The 21,818-nt window shown below is 35.5% G+C and overlaps 1 protein-coding gene across 3 annotated transcripts in view; it reads right to left on the bottom strand.

Annotated features, from left to right (window-relative positions):
• The window catches only part of LOC136028413 (uncharacterized), a 154,563-nt gene that overhangs the window by 127,457 nt on the left and 5,288 nt on the right, over positions 1 to 21,818 (bottom strand). Inside the window, exon 2 of one of the 3 annotated variants that reach the window (XM_065706251.1) lies at positions 20,381 to 21,475. The exons of the other annotated variants lie outside the window; for them this stretch is intronic. The gene's annotated coding sequence lies outside the window, so the exon portion shown is untranslated. The remainder of the gene's footprint in view (positions 1 to 20,380; positions 21,476 to 21,818) is intronic. 3 annotated transcript variants of the gene reach the window in all.

Here is a 21,818-nt window from a genome sequence, read left to right on the forward strand (position 1 = left end):
TTGAACTACCCTTTGTATTTATACCCTCTACTGGCCCCTAAAGTAAGTCACATGTCGACAAGCCAGAAGCCTACCATATATCTTTACCATTTTCATCCTAGTAAGGTAGTATCGCGGTAGTTCACTGTTTGTGACGAAGCCTTATTCTGAACTCAGGATGCTCTAGATATTTCTTCTTATTCAAATCCCTATACTAGTCACTTTTAAAATATTTATAAAGGAAAATACGAAAAAAACAGGAAATTATCTCGTTATCTTTCCCGGGCGTTTTATTTTCCACTACTTAAGTTTTTCACAGGGGAAACACCTCACAAGTCAAGCTTCTTAAATGTGGGACAGCGATTCAGAAATTTTTTTGAGACTAATTTCTATCCAAATTATTTGGATTACCCTGTGTACTTATATCGACATATAAGTACACTTTTATTATTCTAGAATTCTAGATATTTCTTAAGAACAATTTTAAGAGTGATAACTTGTTGATAGGTAGTTTTTTAAGTGATAATCTATGGGAATTTATGTTCAATGCTTCACTATTTTCTCCTTACCATGAAGCTATAATTCCCAAAAAAGTATTCTTATGGACTGTTTCTAACCCCATTTAAAACCATCTTGGTTTTGCTTGGTCCCATATGGATGACAAAAAAGGACGGTTTTGGCAACCCTGAAACCCAGCCAAAACATCCTTGTCTTCCTATCACTATAGCCTTAGAGCCTGGGATTGAACCAGTTGCGCACTTTAAACTATGATTACACAATTCCTCTAGAGAACATATAGCACATTCTACTCAACCTTCCGATCACCCATAAAACTTTCAAATTCAAATGCTTTTAACCCTCTATCTATATCAATTTACCTCTTATTTGACCAAATTATGAAATTTATTTTGCAGCGGGATGGGGTCGATCGCCACCTATAAAATCTTGACAATTGTTTTCTTCATGTTTCATAAAATACACCTATCTTATACCTTTTGGAATCCCCCCCCCCAAAAAAAGAAAAATGCTGAATCGCGTTCCCAATGCAATCTTCTTCATTTTTTATTTTAATTTTATAAACCAAGGCTTATGGTCTTAGAATTTTGAAGTTTTCAGGGTCTAATACACACCAGCAAACCCACAGGAGGATGGGAATAAATTCATCATAGCTACTCTCTAAGAGCACTGGGCCGAAAAATGTTTTTAAAAAAATTACAACTATTGCGGTTGGCAGCAACCTCTTTAAAGTACTAGAATTAAAAAGCATACAAGGGAGGAGCATGCTTCCCAACAAATTCCTGTTCCCATTCCTAACCAAACCCAATACAGAGAGTCACTGGGGCAATCGCATCCTCAGTTATAAGCTTAGGAAACCCTATGTTTACAATACATGCTGTGGATTATCTTAAACTGTGGACTGACAAGGATAAATTGTGAACTGACAAGGTACAAAAATGACCCAAGTCCTGACTCAGTGCAAACATGAGGTAAAGTTCAAGCAGCAGTATTTTGTTGGCACATTCAAAAACGAACCGAGTCAAAGCTCTGGCTAGAACATCAAGAGCAGACAAAAACATCAAGTTGGAATGCTACGAAGTATTAAACAGAGTAGGATTCAATGAAAATCAAATTAAACTGATGCAGACTCCAGCCTCCAGGACATTCAAGGATCAAAGGTATTATTTGGCAGATGAAGCACCTAAGGCTGGTTCACCACTGACATTCTATGGACGCGGCCTTTCATTCCCCTCTCTCAATGCTGTTGATGTTCAAAATGAGAGATGGCGTTAAACAAGAAGGCACCAAAAAAAAGAGAATTATATACTGGATGGAGGCCATTGGTAAACTGGATGTGAAGCTGAAGGACATGATTAGGCATGGTAATGTGTGTAAGCTGGTAAAGCATATGAGGATGAGGAAACTAAATATTAATCCCCCTCCCCATAGGCAATTGGCTTTTTCGGAGGATACGTTTAGGCAATGGCCTTTATGGCCTTGACTCATTTTGGTGAGTTTACCCTCAGTAAACATAACAGTAATAACAATAATAATATCGATAATAGAATAATAATAATAAGAGGGGAAACAATCATAGACTGAATGACTTGGTATAAGAAGAACTGCGTACTGCTCCACATTCTGTTGGCAGTATGATTACGCCAACAAGTCTAAAGAATTCTTAAGCTGTATGAGAAAGGATTCGTTTTTGGAAATAGATCTTCACCCTCATTGCATATCATCTCAACCTTATCCAGGAGAAATCCTCTAAATATCCGAAAGTGACAAGGCCAGAACGAACCTGACCAGGGGGTGGAGTTCACCTGGTTTGACCCCCTCCCCCGGAAATTTTGTCCGACTCATAGAAAGGTAAAACAACCCATATCAACAAATTTTTGGTGCTTTAAAAATTTTACCCTCCCCCCCAAAAAAAATAAAAGAAAATAATAATTGCCCCCTCTGAACCTTGATATGGACTTGGGTGCATATTACAAAGACCACAGAAAATAGAAATTGAGCTTCCAAAAAATTGTGTGACTGAAAAAAATTCCTTTTTTCAACATTCTTAAAATTTTAAACAATAGAGCCAATTATAGAGCCATAGAGATAGAGCCATAATGGAGCAATTAAAGAGTCATAAGGTATTGCAAAAAGGTATTCCTTTTACTGACTCAAAATTTGACTTGTCAATAACAGCTAAATACAAGACCAAGAAAAAAATGTAGGTTTTATTTGACTTCTTTTTAAGGCACGCAGCTAGACAGTAGTGTGATTCGCTAAGACCATACGTCAAAAAAATAAATCAACGAAATCCAAGCAAAATTTCCGACACAATAATATAGGACATTAATATAGCCTATATTTTTTTCTTCTTCTTTGCAAAGACTATGACTAGCCTAAACTGTTATCTAAGTAAATAAAGAGCTAAGTTAAAAAATGTCAGAGACAGAGATTCCACAAGAAAAATTGCAATAATTTTAAACGGCGACAGACAATGATTCCAGATCTGTTCTTAAAGGCCTACTTAGAGAGAAGGCGCCTCTAAAGGCTTTTTATTACGTCTGTTTGTGACGGCTGAAATGAGACGAGAAAGGCTATCATTACCATGGTTTTATTGCAGAAGAAGAAGAGGATAAACAAGTTGATTAATGAGTGTTATTCCTCCTCTAGTGCGTGCAGAGATTACTTTTTATGAGTAGATTAAAGATACAATTCATTTTCGAAAGAAAATTGTTTCGTTCAGAGAATGATGTTGTTTTTTTGTTGTTGTTGTTTTTTGTTTTTTTTTCACTTTTTTGACAACTTTTGAAGATGGATGGAGACTAGTTTATGATTCACGAGCTGCACGCGTTTTTTTGCCATATTATCGACCAAACATTCATTCTTTCATAATGCACTTGACGAAGAACGAAGAAGAAAAGGACAAACAAGGAGAATAAGATAAACGAGCAGAATAGGATGAACTAGTTGATTTATAACTGTTATTGTTCCTCTAGTGTGTGCGTAGATTATTTTTTCTTCATGAGCAGATCAAAGATACAATCAAACAGTTTGTGGTAACGAACTGTAAGTAAGGAGCGACCTGGCTGAATGGTAACCGAAACTCTAAAAACAGAATTTTTTAAACCATCAGATTTATCAAAAGAATTGGCTTTTTATGCTGATATCAAATATGTAAGTTTCATTAAGTTTATTCTTACCAATCAAAGGTGACGAGCCTGAGAAAATTTGCCTATATTTCAAAAAAAGAGGGAAACACCCCTTAAAAGTCATAGAAAAATAATGAAAATCACACAATCAAATTCAATGTATCAGAGAACCCTATTGTAGAGATGTCAAGCTCCTCTTTGCAGAAACGTGGAATTTTGTATTTTTTGCCAGGGGAAAGATCCCAGATGCGTGTTAAATTGTCTTTTTTTTCAGAGACGATCGTATCGATCCAGCGGTCCTAGAACATCGGGAAAGGGCTCATTTGAACGGTTAAAAGTTGTAGTACCGTTTTTAAGTGACCAAAATTCAGAGGGCAACAAAGCCCCCTCCCACATCCCTTTTTCTCAAGATCGTCCGATCAAGATTTTGAGATAGCCATTTTGTTCAGCATAGTGGAAAAGCCGAATAACTATGCCTTTGGAGACGTCATGACCCCCCACAGATCAAATTTAACTTATAAAATTTAACTTTTAACTTATAACGTCATGACCCCCCACAGATCAAATTTAACTTATAAAATTTGCCCATTGTTTGTGTATAGTATTTGTTAATGGGAAGTATGCATACATTTTTCGGGTTGGGAAGGGGGAATTGTCTGCAGGTGTAATTTTCCATGGGGATAATAGTCCATGGGGAGGGAAGTATCCAGTGGGCAAATTTTAAAGGGGAATTTTACACTGTGGGAATTTAACAGAATTCCTATACAAAATGCTTCTTATGTCTTGCTTTCTCTTTACCGACTCAATTTTACGCGTGGAGATGTTAAGGGTAAATGTCCAGGGCAAATTTTCACGAAGATTGATTGGCCTAGAGCGTTAATCCGTCGGGAGGAGGGATTTTCCTGTGGAGGTGTAGTCAGACTTCCTGCCATTACTTAAAAAAAAATGATCAGAAATTACATAAGAAAAAACAAGTTTTTTCAACTGAAAGTAAGGAGCAACTTCAAAACTTAAAACTAACAGAAATCATTCCTTTGCACCTTCTCAACATCTCGCTTTTTACGCTTAAGTTTGAATTCTGTCCCAGTTCTTTAAAAACGACATCTGAAACACTACGTTCGTTAGTTAGAACAATAAGGAGCTTTTTTTTAAGTACTTAAGAACTTTAGCGTAAAGAGCGAGGTGTTGAGGAAGAGAAACCCCCATCATATACATAACAATTTCTGTTGGTTTAATTTTTAATGTTGCTCCTTACTTTCAGTTGAAAAAAAAAACATGTTTTCTGTTTTAAATTCACATAAAAGAGAGAAGTGTTCCATTCAGAGAATGTGCTTTTATCTTACTTTTTTGATGATTCTTGAAGATGGATGGAGCTAAGCATATGATTGACGAGTTAGACACGTTTTGTCGCTATATTGTTGACCAACATTATATATATATATATATATATATATATATATATATATATATATATATATATATATATATATATATATATATATATATATATAATGTAGTTGGAGAGGACGAAAAAGAAAAGATAGCCAAGACGAAACAGGGGAATATAAAATCGGAAGAAGCTGAAGAAGAAAACAAGCTGACTAATGACTGCTATTGTAATTTAGTGTGTACGAAGATTTTTTTGTTTTTTTTCACGAGCAGATAAAAGATACAATTCACTTTAGAGAGAAAATTGTTCCATTCAGAGAATGTGGTTTTCTTTAACTTCTTAGACGATTCCTGAAGATAGATGAAGTTTAGTTTATGGTTCCAGAGTTAAACACGTTTTTTGATATGTTGTTGACCGACATTTTGTTCTTTGATGATGTAGGAAGGGAGGAAAAAGGACGAAAAGGACGGAAGAAGGACAAAAAGACATAAAGATGGATAGGGCTGATATTCAGGTTTTGAATAAAAGGTAATATCTTAAGATTTTGAAGGGGACCAGAAGTCTGTCCCTGGGTATCTGCCCGCAGAGCCATTTCTAGGGTTGTGGGCGCCCGGGGAAAAATTAATTACAGCGCCTCCCTTCCGACTATGAGTTTTTACTTTTGAATTTTACGACTATGACTTACCAATTTTTCAAAGTGAAAAATTCAACCTAAGTGGGCCACCCCCCAGCCAAGGCGACTGAGATAGCTTGCCCCGGTCGCTCACCCCTTAACGGCTCTGCCTGCCCGAGGGTGGCAACACAAATGTGAAAGAAGAAACAGGTTATTTTTTATCTTATCAGACTCTGAACATTTTAACTAAATTGAAGCAGAATAGTAGTATATGCAGGTGAGGTGGTTGTACGTCCGGGGAGGGAGGGAGGAACCTAATGGTTAAGATTAAAAAAATATATATATAATGAGGAGGCGTGTTGTTGTGTCGAAGAGTGAAGTGGGAGCCGTACTGCGTGTTAGTGAAGAATCTTTTATGTTTATGGGTCTGAACGTGAGTTTTGTCACAGAGCAGTGTACTTTAAGTTTAGTTATTTACTTTTTTTATTTAAACCCGATTGAACCAGTAGAATTTTGGGCACATCTTAAAAATAACAAAACAACAGACATTCGATTATTAAGAACTATATAGCAAAAACGGATCTAGGATTTTGAAATAGATCGGATCTTTGATTTTTCAATAAACTCCATCGAGCCACACGAATTTGCTTTTCCACAGCTATAATGGGGTCAGCAATGCTGAATTTTTTAACTAGATAATAAGAGTTGCGGGTCCAAGGGGGGGGGAAGGTAAAAGATATTTTGTGAACCGGAAGAACACTAAACGGATTTTTCACTTTTCACATTCTGTGAGCATTTTCCAAAACGGCGATATGTACACATAATGTGGTCGAGTGACAGTTGAAGTTTCGAAAGAAGATGGTGGTTGAAGTGTAACTTATTCGTTGCAAAAGAAGCAGATGATAACCCAACTCTACGTTCAAAGTGAACAATTAATAGTTGTCGCGTGCGGATTATTGACGAACCAATGGGAAGACCGATATAGGTGATATGATCTACTGGCTTAATCCTACTATTTCCGAGAGGAATATCCACAGGCAATGTTTGCTTCCAGTTGAAGAAGGGAACTTCGGACTTTTCAGCATTGAACTGAAGACCTAGTTTTGCATACTCAGATTGTGGCGCTGCAAAAATCTGGCTAGTGCGCTGGATAGTGTGGCTCAAATTCATAATGTCATCTGCATAATATACGAGCGACAAATCAAGACCGGTAAAGATGAAAGATCTGGGAACAGCTGACTGTGCATCAAGAACTCCGTTATTGAAGAGTGAATACGAAGAAACAGTACCTTGACTGGTACCTTTTTTAGCATTGACGAAAATATCAGGGGTTGGTGCGTAGACTTGTGAGCCTTCAGCTTTAGATAACGGATGAAGTATTAGACGAACTTTAAGACGAGAAGACTTGTCTCGAAGGGCTCTGTTGCTTGAAGGGCTCACTCCATGTTTTGCTGCATGGAGTAGCATAGCAGCGTGAATGAGAGAATCGAACGCTTTATGAACATGGTGTCCGGCTAGCACGAGAGTTTCACCTGATGCATCAGCATCGATCAATGCGTTTGCGGCAACCGACAAAGCGTGGGAACAACCGAGATGTGGCTGGAATCCAAATTCGTAAGGTGGAACATAGCATGTCGCGTTCAGATGATCAATGAGCAGAAGTTAAAAAAGCTTACAGAAGGAAATAGCCATCATCATAGGGCGGAAAGACGAGCAATGAGTGACGAGTGTACCTTTCTTTGGAATCAGAGTGAGATCTCCTATTGAGAAAGAAGAAGGTACAACTCCTTGGATAACAATCATCTGCATCAAAAGAGCAATATGGTTTACCAGCAGCTTGTTTCCATGCAGAATGTGAAGAGCGGTCACTTTATCGATGCGAGAAGATTTCTTGCGTTTTAGGCGTTGGATTGCTCGCTGTACGGACTCAATTGGAATAACAAAATTTTCGATAAGACATCGAGACAGAAATTCATCAAGATTATTTTCATATATGGACTGTAGGGCGGTATCTGGCCGAGAGAGTTCAGCAGAGAAGTACGAATTCCACTCGGAATCAAGAATATCTTGAGCAGATAGGCGGGCGCTAGGAGGATCTTTTGATATATTTCTCCAGAAGGAAGGTTGGGACAGATAAGCTTGCTAGGACGTCTCTTCCATTATCTGATTCACGTGGATAGATAGTTCTCTTGCAAACCTTCTTTTGGTAGAGAGACGAATGTCAGAAACCCAGCCAGAGCAAAGACAGTCACATTGGAGCCACAAAAGGTAGGCCTACCAAAATTTGGATTTTCTCCAAGCTGCAATTAGAATTCGATTACTGGACCGATGCTTCATGACATACTGACGTATACGTTTGAGAGCTATAACGGCTTATTCTGCGCATTGCAGGGCATGGCAAATTTGTGCAAGATAGATATCTAGCAACATCCGTATCTCATTTGCATCAGCTTGCGGATTTTTCATGAGTAACTGGAACGGAACATGAGTTTGTGAAGGACAGAATTAGTAAATGTAGCGAAAAGATCACCTTGGATGTTTTTCCAATCCCTAGAAAATTGGACCTGAGGCTATTATGGTTGTGGGATGGGAGTAGACTGAGCAGAAGGACAAGAAATAGACTTAGATACTGGAAGTAGGGAGTTTGAATAAAACTCCACCATTAATATTCCATGAAAGTACAGTTTGCGCAGTAGTAAAAAGATCCCTATCATACCGTAAGCTTTGCTAGTTGAATGTTGTAATTGGGACAAATTAGGCCTACACTCTAACGAGTATGGTAATATATATATATATGTATATATATATATATATATATATATATATATATATATATATATATATATATATATATATATATATATATATATATATCATGACCTCAGAATCATGAAATGGTCAGATCTGAAATCTGACCTCAGATTTCAGATATATATATATATATATATATATATATATATATATATATATATATATATATATATATATATATATATATATATATATATATATATATATATATATATATATATCGATTGCGAGGGTATCCGCTTCCTAAATACTGTACACCAGGTGCGTGCACCAAGCACAGCAGAAGCGTGCCACAGACGGCAATAAGCGGTGCATGCATGATACGAAGAGGTATAGCGTGACGGGAGTGTGCCACGCCTGACGGAGCAAATGGCAGTCTGAAATCTTTACCAGTTGGTGGAGAGTTAGTGGCCCCTCGGATTTTTTTAAAGATCTAAATTAAAATATGAATACCTTGACGGTCATAAATTTAATTTCATGCGAATTACTGATTTTAATTTAGACATTACGCCTCAAACTCCCTTGATTTAATAATTTCGCTCATTTGAAAAAGTGTAATCTATGACATATATAAATTACTCCAACATCTGCATAACTTATTCGAGTAAAAGAAAAGTCTAATCAAAACTTAGCTGACCTCAGATTTCATTCAAGATGACATGACAGGTCAAAAAACAAATAAAAAGATTTTTAATCTAGATAAATGTTCTCAATTTAAAAGAACCATGCTTGTGGAAAACAGGGGACTAAGAAGTCTACAAATCGCCTACTTTGGAAAGGGACGAACTTTCAACAAAAATGAAAAGCCTTCTTTCCAATTACCCAAAAGTCCGCAGTAAATCGAGGTCAAATAAATTGTATGATTGAATATCTCCCAAATTCGGGCATTATTTATGTTAGGACGCAGGAAAGAAAGCACAGATATGATGACATAAAGAACCAAGAAAAGGTATCATTCAGAAGACATCTTGAAAACTATTGGATTAGCGAAACACACATTATCTCTGAAAGGATTGAATAAAAAAACAAGTTTTTCCAACTGAAAGTAAGGAGTTAAATTAACACTTAAAACGAAAAGAAATTATTATGTATACGATAAGGTGTTGCCCCCCCCCCTCAACATTTCACTCTTTAGTCTAGAGGTTGTTTTATACTTTAAAAAAAGCTTCTTATTGTTCTAATTAAACGAACCTTGTGTTTCAAGAGTCGTTCTTAAAGAATTGGGACAAAGTTCAAACTTTAGTTTAAAGAGTAGGATGTTGAAGAGTGGGCACCCCCCCCCCCCTCAAATACGTAACAATTTCTGTCCGTTTCAAGTTTTCATGTTACTCCTTACTTTCGGTTGAATAAGGATTTTTGTTTTTATTTAAGACATCGTTTAGCTTTTTAGATGCTATATAACTTGTTTTAGTTTTCTTAGAATTGAAGGAACCCCCTTTTCTCTCGCCCGGTCATCTTTAGGGACTATTAAAGTACCTGATCTTGTTGGTAACAAGTTAAAGATGTGAATAAAAGCTCTTATTTGTATAACTAAAGTTCTTCGCTATTTACACTATTTATTTAACTAAAGTACCTAGAATCTCAAAATAAAAACATTTTTTCGACCTCTAGACCTATCATAGGTCTAGTTATACCACAAAAGTGTGATTTTCTAAAATTTTTTCGTTTGATTATCTCAAAATTATGAAGTTTTTAGGGTAGTAACACGCTTTCAACATTGTTGTCACACTGAGCCATGAAAATAAATGAGTAAAATCAACTGATAAGACTTAACAATGCTTTTTCGTCGACGATAATTGAAACTTTAGCAATCTGTTGATTCCTAAAGACAACTACATTTAAAAAAAAAGTTATAGCTTCTTAAGCTTTTTAACTTTTTAAGCTGTTTATTGTTTTTCACCTATTTTTTATGGCTTTTCACCCATATCTCTTTCTGTTAAAGTCATGCACCAACTCAAGTTCTCAAGTTCTATTTATCTTTCATAAAAAACAATAACAAAAACAACACCCCAAAGGGCCCAATGGCCCATTGTTTGGGATATTACCATAAAAAATTTCATAACTGCATATAGAAGCCTTTTTACTTGAAAATTAAATTCCTAATTTTTCCTATTTTTTGAAGATATACAGGGAAGATATTATTTTTATTGTCCTCGCAATTTTATCTTCACAAAGAGAGGGGGAAGGCCAAGGTCGTTTCCAGAGGGTTGCTAGGAGTTTGAACCCATCCCCACCAACACCCCCCCACCACCACCGAAATGATTGTCCAACTCGTAAAAAAGTAACAAAAATGGGTACTTGTCTATTATCCCAACCACACTTAAGTTCTTGATCAGAATAAAACCGATTTCTCTGTCTGCGTTCGTTAATAATCAGCTTAGCTTGAGTGAGATAAACTACAATCTAGGTATATTTTAATTAAGCATTTGATATATGGGTTTGGTATTTAATATAATGAGTTCAGGGCGGCCTGCTTTCCACAATTCGCTGTTGCAGTTTCCATAATTTTGTTACTGAAGTATTATATTTTCGTCACATTTTGGTATATTTTATTATAAATTAACCTAACTTCACTTCTTGAGTGTTGTTTGAATATGAAACAAATATTTGATGCGTTTTCAATTTGCTTCGCCCCCACACCTCCCACACGAATAAAATCCTGGATACATTCTTGAAGAAGGTCATCACACTGAGATCAAGATTTTCGAAAACTCCATTAGAAATACAAAAAATTATAACCCGAACAGTCACTTTTTCTGTAATTTAACCGACCCCCTTTCCAAAAAAATTCGCTTCCTACCGTACCAAATAAATGTTCGCCAAAACAAAGAGTATAAAACAATACTTTTCCGTCATCTTACGGAGCAATCGCAATTTGACCCAAAAAATAGCGAACTAAAAAACTACGGGTTAGTCACCATTTAGTTTATGATATTGAAAAGCACAAAAAAGGTTTCCCAACTTTCAACGGCTATTCTTATTCTACTCTGAAATTTTATATTCTGAGAGTCACCCTCATTTTATGGACAGTGGCGTCAATTCACAAATATCTGGGGAGGGGGCGCAAAATGCATTTTCCAAAATATAGGGACAAGCTTGTCATTTTTTCCAATTTTTTACATGAACAAATAAAGAAGTACCTTTTTCAGTGAAGATACACCCCAAAAATATTAGTTTTTTCAATTTAGGGGGAGGAAAAAAATCTAGGGGACACAGGAGCCCCCTACACCCTCCAATTGATGTAACTCTTCATGGCTTTTATGAATGAAAAGATGGAAATGGAATTTCAAAGCAGTTACTTCAGATAAGTTAATTCGGCAATACAGTTCGATTTTAAATGATACTGTATTCGTCCAGGAAATAAAATAACTTTTATTTTTTATGTTGGTATTTCGGGGATATACAAGATGTTCCAATAATACGCAATGTCTACCCGGTAAAGCAAGAATTAATAGTTGCATATATGTTTATTAAAAAACATGACTATGATAGCCCTTTCCCCGGGGACTCTGGAGATCCTTTCACCCCGGGAAGCATAGTTATTGTACCTTCAGACTATACTAAAGGAAATGGATATCTCAAAATTGTAATCAGATATACTTAGAAAAAAGGAGGCGTGGGAGGGAGGCTAGTTGCCCACTACTTTTTTGGCCACTATAGCTCTCAATTTCCTTTTGAGAGAGCCTTCTTTCGATCTTCGAAGACCATTCATTCATTACAATCACCCATGGGAAAAACAAAATTCACATCCTGTGATCTTTTTTATAACAAAAAATACAAAATTTCCAATTTTGGTAGATAGGAGCTTGAAACATTTAATGTAGGGTTCTCTGTTATGATGAATCTGATGGAGTGATTTTTATTCAGATCGATCGTTTATTGGGTGTATTTCCCCCCTTTTTCGAAAATAAGTCACATTTTCTCTGTCTTTTAACTCCTCATGGGTAGCATTAAACTTAATGAATTTCATACATTAAAATCAGCATAAAAAGCCAATTCTTTTGATGTGTTAATTTTTGTCAAGTAATTTTTTAGTTTCGGCTACTATTGGGCTGAGTCACTGCTTACTCGCAGTTCGTTACCATGGACTATTCGAAATCGACTATCAAAAATTATCAACGACTGTTTTGAACTGAACTTATAAACCACAGACCAAGTATAAACCTATCTGGTGTGGTCTCTCACCACTCACCAACTTACTCAAACGTGCCTTATCAAAGAGAAGGACCCCTCTCCTTCAACTGGGATAAAAAAAAATGCAAAGTAGGCAATGCATTGAGAGGAACTACTTAAGAAACCAACTGCCAAGAATTATCAACAACTGTATTAACTCGAAACTTAAAAGCCTCAGACAAAAAAAAAAAAAAATGCTTTCAGTGCAGTTCTGTCAAGAAGAAGCGCCTAAATGCGTTTAATCTTGGAAGAGATCTTTTGGTTGGTTAAGCGCCGTTTCTTGAAAGCAGCTCTCTAAGGAATCGGATGACTTCTAAGAATATTTCCCAGGAAACTAAGCAGAAATTTTTGAGTTTCACGATAGGAAGAAGAACTTCAATAAAGCAAATAAAATGCTTTCTTTTTATTTGACATTTCAGCCGTCAAACATCAAATCCATCCTTTCAAAAGACAGCTTTTCAACAGGGCCGAATTTCGGGCCCACTCCATTTATATAAAATAGAAATCGTGAAATTTATTCTGATTTCAAATAGGGCAGATACTCACCTTTCTATTAAATTTTAGTTATTCAGCTTTGATTTTGAAATGGGGTATTAGAATAAATTTGGCAACTCTTGCTCTTGGAGCTGCACCCATCAAATCACCCCCCGGTGCATCTTCTTTGGCTTTTCAATAATTTTCGTAAAAAATAGTTATCATGGTGCCCAAGGGCGCACAAGCAGTTGTCCCCCTCCAAAAAGTATTGATCAAAGAGGGAATGGGATTACAGAATTTGCCTTCAAAGTAGCCCTCTTTCAGATTTCTACGATAGTCTCAAATCAAAATATCTTCAGTTCAATTCAATCCAATTTATTTCCAAAACGGGCAGCGGACAAGCGGAATATTCGTTTACTCGTCAAAACATAAATGTATATAGACAATCTATAGTCAACATTTATGAAATAATGTAAAATAATTCTAATCATCCGCTTAAAATCAGTACACAATAACATATCCCCTCCAATGACAGTTTTTCAGTTGTTTACATATTGAAGTTACAGGATTGCATCGAGAATTATTGTAATTATTAATCCAACACAGAAAATTTGAAACGAAATATCTACGGATAATTCAGACCTCATAAATTGATAAGGGGGGTCGCAGGGTTTCCAAATCGATGTCTGTTTTTAGGGAATACATTTTAATCCGGAATAGCATTTCTACAGATACTGAAGCGGTAAAACAATATGTTTCATTAATATGAGGAATCATAAAAAATGTTCCTGGGAAAATATCTATAAATAAATGAGTTCTCTCACTTTGAAGGAAAAGCAGAAATAAAAGATTGAAGGCAGCGAAATTATTTCCTAAAAATCAAGCAATAGTAAAGACTTAACGCGGTGCTTCGAAACTGCGTGTCAGAACCACTGGAACAGCCGTAGACTTTAGTGCCCCAGTATACATTAATATACCCACAGGTTTGTACATAAGAGCCACTTTCGAGGGAGTTAACATTCTTAGGGAAGGGGAGCGGATCTAAAACTAAAATCTATCAATAGTGTCTCTAGGTAGTCATTTTTTCATTACTTTAAGAAAAAATGTTTATGCAAGCAAAAATATTAGAAGGTTGTGAGAAGAGGGCCAAAGGTACTCCAACTAAAAGGTTTTGATACTCGAAGACTACAACTTTCCTATTTTATAAAACAAGCTTTCAAGAAAGACTTCCTTGATTGAATGTTCGTTTCTATACGCATTCAAATTAGAATTTAAATCTTAAATCAACATATTGTCTCCGCTTTCATCATAATCACTTTCAAGTTAAAAAAAAAAAAAAAAATCGAAAGGAAATATCTTGGAAGTGGCCGGACATAACCTGTTAAGGAATATGCCAGCAATGATTAATAAACTTCAAAATATTTACAAAGACGAGTATACTAATAACTCAACACCATTCAACTCAACCTATTTAGCCCAGCCCCCGTTCAACTTAACCTTCATTTAACTCAACCCTCATGCAGCTCAATCCCCCGTTTAAATCAACAACGACTATATTCAACCCCAATCAAGCTCAACCACATTTCAATTCAACCCCTCCAATGAGTTAGGTTAGGTTGAATGAGGGATGATTCGAATAGGCGCTGAGTTGAATGGGGGTTGGGCTAGTTGAGCTAAGTGGGGTTAAGGACCAGGGGGAGAAGTTAAATGTGGGTCAGTTAAATAGATGTTGAATTGAACAGGGGTGGATTGAATAGGGGTTGAGTTGAACGAGGATTAAGTTGAACGAGGGGTGAGCCAAATGGGTCGAGTTGAAGAAATTCAATATAACAGGGAATGAATTACACACCAGTAACTACGCTTTCGAATCCGATTGGATTGAAAGCCATTACCGAACCCTGTGATACACACGATTGTCTACTCGCATTAGGCTCCCTCAAATTACTGGTGTATCTTTAATTGAGATAGCCAATGGGCTATATCAATTCGATTTTCTTAATTTAATTTTAATACTAGGTTACCCAAAACTGCATGAGTTTCACACTTTATGTAGGATTGTGTCCAGAATTATTGCTCGGGGGAGGGGGCACAATAATGAAAGTAGCTGCTTACCTCCCGTAGACTTTTCTATCGATCTCAAAGAAGGGTTTTTTACCCTTTTTCAACTTTTTTCCTAAAATTGGTCATTTTTAAGACCAATTTATGTGTCAGGGTTTTTTTTAGTTTTCATGAAAATAGTTTTTTTCAACTGCATTATCACAACGAGTTTCTTGTTTGAGGTTTTTTTTGGGGGGAAGGGGGATAGAGCCCTGACTTTTGGGATAGCTAAGTCCATATAATGATTTGGAAATTGCATAGTTCATGCCTTAATGGTTTGACACAAGATTCCGCGTACTTTCCGTTTGTTTGTTGTTTTTTCTGTTGCATTCTGTTTATTTGTTGTCATCAACTACTTCTAGAGTAACATCTGACTTGAACAAATATGCTCATTTCCAAATAGGCATGTCTGTGATGGCAAAGTTTTACCAGATGTAAACTATAGATAAGATTCGCCTTCCTCTTTTTGGTCAAGCTAAAAACTAGCAAGTTCTGTTAGTTTGCCTATTGGCAAGATATAAGCAGTCAGATATATATATATATATATATATATATATATATATATATATATATATATATATACATATATATAGGGGGTTTTAACCTCCCTGAAATGTTTGTCCGACTCGTAAAAACCGTTACAAAATGAATACAAACAAAATTTTGATGCATTTTTAATTTATATATATATATATAAAAAAAATTAATAATCCAAAAAAAATCTTCCCCCAGAAAATCACAGCCAAAGCAAATTCCACTTGAAATTTTTAAACAAATACCAAAATGGGGATACTTAAACAAACTATTTATACAACGGCTCATGCAGAGGGACCATAAGACTTTAATGCACAGCTGAAGTTTTAGGGACAGAGGGTAATCTTTTCTAAATGAAAATACAAGACACGTAGCCAAGAGTTTTCAAGGGAGAAGGCATGTACTCCAAATTTTATCTAGTTCAGCACTTCATGTTGTTTTTCAGTCGAAGCAGTTCGGCACTTTTTTTCACCCTTTCTTTTCTTCTGTATTTTTTCCTTTGATATTTTTTTTTCACTTCAACAACCATACTATTTTCAGGACTTTAAGGTTTGTGCTCCCCATGGAAGCTGTTGGTAAATTATTTTCTTCGGCCATGTTTAAGAAAAATAAATTACAATCATCCAATAGCCTCCTCAACATTCTCCTCAACAGCTCACTCTTTACGCTAAAGTTTGACTTTTTGTCCCAATTGCTTAATAATGAATCCTAAAACACAAGGATCATTTAATTATAACAATAAGAAGCTTTTATAAAAATACAAAAAAGAATAGCGTGAAGAGCAAGGTGTTGACGAGGAGGCAAACCTTCTCATATACATAACAATCTCTGCTCGTTTTAATTCTTAATGTTGCTCCTTGTTTTCAGTTAAAAAACACTTATTTTTTTTTTTTTAATAAATAATAAAGTTCGATAAATTGTGATTCCACATCCGGGAACCTTTATCAACTTGACAAAAAAAAAAAAAAATGAGTAAAGCTAAATTAAATATGAAGAAAAATAAAACAAATTAACAAGATGTGAGCTTTATTTTTATTTTTCGTTAAGTTAATTTAACTTTAATTATTTTCCGTTGATAAAGATTCACAGACGTGAAGTCAAACAATTTGGATCTTTATTATTTAAAGCGTGTTTTTTTTTTTTTCTGCTTTGTCTCATTGCTTTGTTTGAATATTGCCCTAAACCCGTTTTTTAATCACTTCAGCAATCTTATTAGTTTAGCCCTTTGAGAATGAAAGATTTGAGTGTCATTGAAAGGCGCTTTTCTCTTAGAGTTTGGAAAGCAAAACCAGGTCATAAAGAGCTTTTTTTTTTTTTTTTTTTTTTTTTTTTTTTTTTTTTTTTTTTTTTTTCTTGTCTTCAGTGATCATACTACTTTCAGTACTTTCAGTTTTTTTTTTTAATAAAATGTTTAAGTGTGACTGAGAACATAACTTTCTCTTAAAACTTGGAAAGCAGGGTCTTATCATAAAGAGCGTCAACATTCGACTGTAAAGATAATGTTTTAAAGTAGAGTCTCTTCATCTGAGAGGGAGATAGTAGCCATAAAAACTGCAAATCAGTAAAACCTCAGAAGTTCGGTGAATGATTTTATGGAATTGAGAATCGTCGTACTAGAAATCTCGTAATCTAGAGGCCAGATAGCTTTTTAAAACAGATAATATCCTTTAAGAATTCAATGCATTTTTAAAGTTCTAGCTTAAAGGGGAATTTCTACTGGAGGCAAGCAAAAAAATTCGATGAGAGACATAAAAAGGAGAGAAATATTCTAAAAATTACAAAAATTGGGAAATAACAAGGAAAATATAAGACGTTGACAGGGTATTTACTTTTTATAATTTGTAACCCCCCCCCCTACATAGGCACCTGGGAAGGGAATAATGTTTCGTGTCAAAGAACGTCCTATAGGGATTCTCCTGTTGCTTTTTACTGGGTCACCTGCCTATCATTACCATATGCATCTACAGTAAGACATGTACGTTGAAAGACCAAAATTCTAAAATGCCAAAAAGTGGACAAATTAGATGAGAAACATTTAAAAACGTTGACATCTCAAGACGAAGCAAGGGTTCAAAGGCCCTTAACTGTGTGTCAGGAAACATTGTAAAGCAAACCTAAGTCCTTACGATGGATTTCCTATAGTGGAAGGATATTGAAACTAAAAAAAGGATAAATGAATAAACCATGTAAGAAATTACGGGAAAATCTTAAATTTTGGGTAAGAAAATAGCCCAAAGGCCTTCCCTATTGGAATCATAACGACATTTGAAATTCGATACATTTCGTGGTTTAAATATAATAAAATTTGCTTTAAATCAAACAGCAAAGACAAACGCGGAAAAATAAAGGGCTGAGAACTCTCTACTAAGCCTACAACTCAGTTCTGAATATTTATTTTATTTTCCATTAGAAGTAGAATAGCTTCTCTTTTGTTAAGAACTCGTAGAATATAAAAGCAGAAAATCACTCCTTTTAAACTTTCATTTTCCGGTTTGGAATTGAGGGGTCGCTTTCTCTAGGAAATCATGTACAACAAGTGGCGTAAGCCAACCGTGGCAGAACTGGGCCAAGCATTTTAGGGACAGTTCCAAGCGTGGCAGAACAGCGCGGTAAACGCGGCGCGAGATGCACACAGGGTGGCGGAAAATAAGCGCCTTTGCGTTTGGAATATAACATACCATTGAACAGCTCTGAATACAAAACAAAACACAAATACGTGGTCAGGGCAAAATCACCAAGAGACACCATATAGACGGGTATATGGATACAATCGAGAAATGAAGAATCGGTTCAAGCGCAAACAAGTTCAAGAAATTCTACAATAAATGAAATAAATGAACCAAACAATAACCAATAAACAGTCATCTAGTTATATGTGTCCATGCTTTCAAGAATGACTTGCGCATTCAAATCGGAGAGAAGATTGAAGGGGTTGAACATTTCGAAGTTGCACCCTTTTCCTCTATACGTCCCGATACACAACTGTAGAGGACCAGTAGGAAGAAAAAGAAGAACAATCACGTAAATATTTCGCCTGTATACAATAATATATATATATATATATATATATATATATATATATATATATATATATATATATATATATATATATATATATATATATATATATATATATATATATATATATATATATATTCCAAAAACAGCAAAATAATTCGTTCTGAAAATTGGCATATTATCATTTTCTGGTGTGAAAAAAACATGTAGATAGCTCATGACTAAAGGAAATTTCTTCACCCCTCCTAGTCTCCTAATATTTTTCATAAGCCATCTGCTTACTGAATTAAATATCTCTAAAGGTTGAAACTGATCCAAAGCAACTCGCGTCCGTGGTCGGAGACACGTTTCATTTTGGTTGTAAACTGGTCTTAAAACAGTTGCAGATAAGACTGGTTTCCCACCTTGTCTTGAAACAGTTGCCCCGTCAGCACTGGGGCTTAATTGCATCGCATAAAGCATTAAGTGTTACGGCAGAAAAAGTTAGAAGAATAATTTGCATACCAGGAGAACGAGCTCCTGTAAAAAGAAACTAAATTTGTTTTGCGAAAAAGATTAAAAAACTGTCTTCATTTTTACTGAGCGCAGCCCAGTCTCCTGTTAGTGTGTTACCGCTTTACCATGTGTTACCGCGAATTTCAGCAAAATGATGAATGTTGACATACACCGGTGAATGTCCGAAATTTCTTTTTTCTTTTTTTTTTCTTGGTCTATGTCAGTGTTGCCAATTATGTTTTCAATTTAGTGCAAGGTTTGATGATGGCAGGTTAGGTCAAATTAGAGAATGAGAGGTTGGGTGAGGTTAGCTTAGGTTTTTAACCCATTTCGGATATATAGAACCAAATTTAACCTACCCTAATCTAATTTAACCTAAACTAATATAATCTAACCCAAAAAGCTGACTCGCAAAGCGAATTGAGTCCAATTAGAGGAACAGGAATTTCGGACATTCACCGGTGAATGTCGACATTATCCGATTTCTGGCATTCACGGACATACAAACAAAGGAAGCTAAAACCATTATCCAATTCGTACATACAAACCAACGAAGCTAAATCCATTACAATTGATTGAGGCACTTCTATAACAACACGGCATCAACTGAATACCTTGTCCATTTGGTAGGCCAGTTCGGTTATAGATTTTTCCAGCCATTTCCCGAGAATCTTTTGTTCCAATTTTTCCAGGCTCGCACGACTGAGCCAAGGCCAGAGAAATTGTAACAAAATATAAGGAGGCAATTTTTTTTACGTTGTTGTTGTTTTTTTCATACTTTTTTTTCATTTTCGCAAATGCTGTTCTTTTTGGATCACTGAGTGACCAGAAGACAAATTTTGTACTAACAAAATGTTCATTTTTTTTTTCCAATAAGATAAATCCTACGACAACGATGAACATAATTGTAAATTGTTTAATTTCCACTTCTACAAGATCCATTCCAAGTAGCTTATGTACAAAAGAATTTCTTCTTTTTTTTGGGGGGGGGGAGAGAGGCTATAATTAAAAAGTTGACTATTAGCTTCAAATAAAAAATCCCCAGAAATTCGGGAAAACTTGAAATTTCGAGGAGGGTCTCGAGGGCCCCACCTGCGTACGGCCTTGATCTAGTTCATATTACCCCAGTCGTACAAAATAATAAAATACCTATTTGTAGGTCCACAGAGAAAAACAAGTTTAATATCCAAAACCTTCCTCAATCTCCGTCTCGGATGAAACTGGGGAAAACACTGGAGACAGATTGCCGGGAAAACAAAGATGTTTCCCCTTCTCTTTGTCACTTGTACGCAGCACAAAGAAACACAAGTCCATTTGTATACGCATATGTACAGATACATTATTTAGAGGATAACTTACGGACATAATAAAAGACAATGTATTTATTCAAATAAAACTGTTACTCATTAACAAAAAAAAATATTGGAACTAACACGTTTTGAGTGACTATTAAAAAAAAAAAAACCTAAAGATTGGGTATAAATTAAACCCAAATAAACTTAATTTTACAAACTTTTATAACCAGATCTATGAAATCAAGTTGCTCTAAGAGAGTTTTCATCTATTCTGTGGGACCTTAGTCCCCTTTTGGCTCCTCGTAGCTATGTCATGGATGCGTAATAATTTTTAGTTTGTTTTGCTTAGAATGTTTTCGCATTTTTGGAAAATTTTGTTTCACATTATCCTGTTTTTGATACTTTTGATACCTTTAAAAATTTTGAGTTGTAAAAGTGAAACCTTACAAAATAGATCTTCTGCTTAAATAAAGTGCAAAAAAAATTTCAGCTTCACAACTTCACAGGTGTCAAAAGTATCAAAAAGAGTTGCTTTCAGTACAGCGCAAGAAACCCAATGACAAAGAGGGAGTTGGGAGGGGTGTACAAGATCTACACCTGTACAATGTGCAAGATGTTGTGGTAGCAGTGGAGTTAATTTCTTGCTTTTAAGAAAGTTTCTTGTGTAATTTGCTTAAAATACGGGATTCGAACCGGTAACATAGTTATTTTACTACTGTGTCTGTGCTTCTTCGTGACTTGGCCACTTCTGGTTAATTTGTGGGTCTTGAGCTCCAATTACTTCACGGTAGATGTCACGAGCAAGCGCTGCAAGGTAGCCTGGTGCAAAGTGGGCTAAGTTTTTTTTTTTTTTTTTGCAATGAACGGCTCCTAATGCTCGTAGTAATTCCTTCTTGTTTTAAGATTTTACACCACTCATTACACTTCAAAGAAAATAGTTACTTTTGTTCTTTTTGCCAGTTACATTTTTTAACAACAAATTGTACAACAATTGTACAATTGTACAACAAATTGTACAAGTTGTACAACAGTACAACAGTACAAGTAACAGTACAACATTACAAGTAACAGTACAAGTAACAAGTTGTACAACAGTACAAGTAACAACAGTTACTTTTTTTGCCAGTAACAACAGTACAAGAGTACAAGAGTACAATTACAAGTAACAGTACAAGTAACACGTTGTACAACAGTACAACAGTACAAGTAACAACAGTTACTTTTTTTACCAGTAACAACAGTAACAACAGTACAACAGTACAAGAGTACAAGTACAAGTAACAGTACAAGTA

Source organism: Artemia franciscana, chromosome 6 (genome assembly GCF_032884065.1).
Source record: "Artemia franciscana chromosome 6, ASM3288406v1, whole genome shotgun sequence".
NCBI lineage: Eukaryota > Metazoa > Arthropoda > Branchiopoda > Anostraca > Artemiidae > Artemia > Artemia franciscana.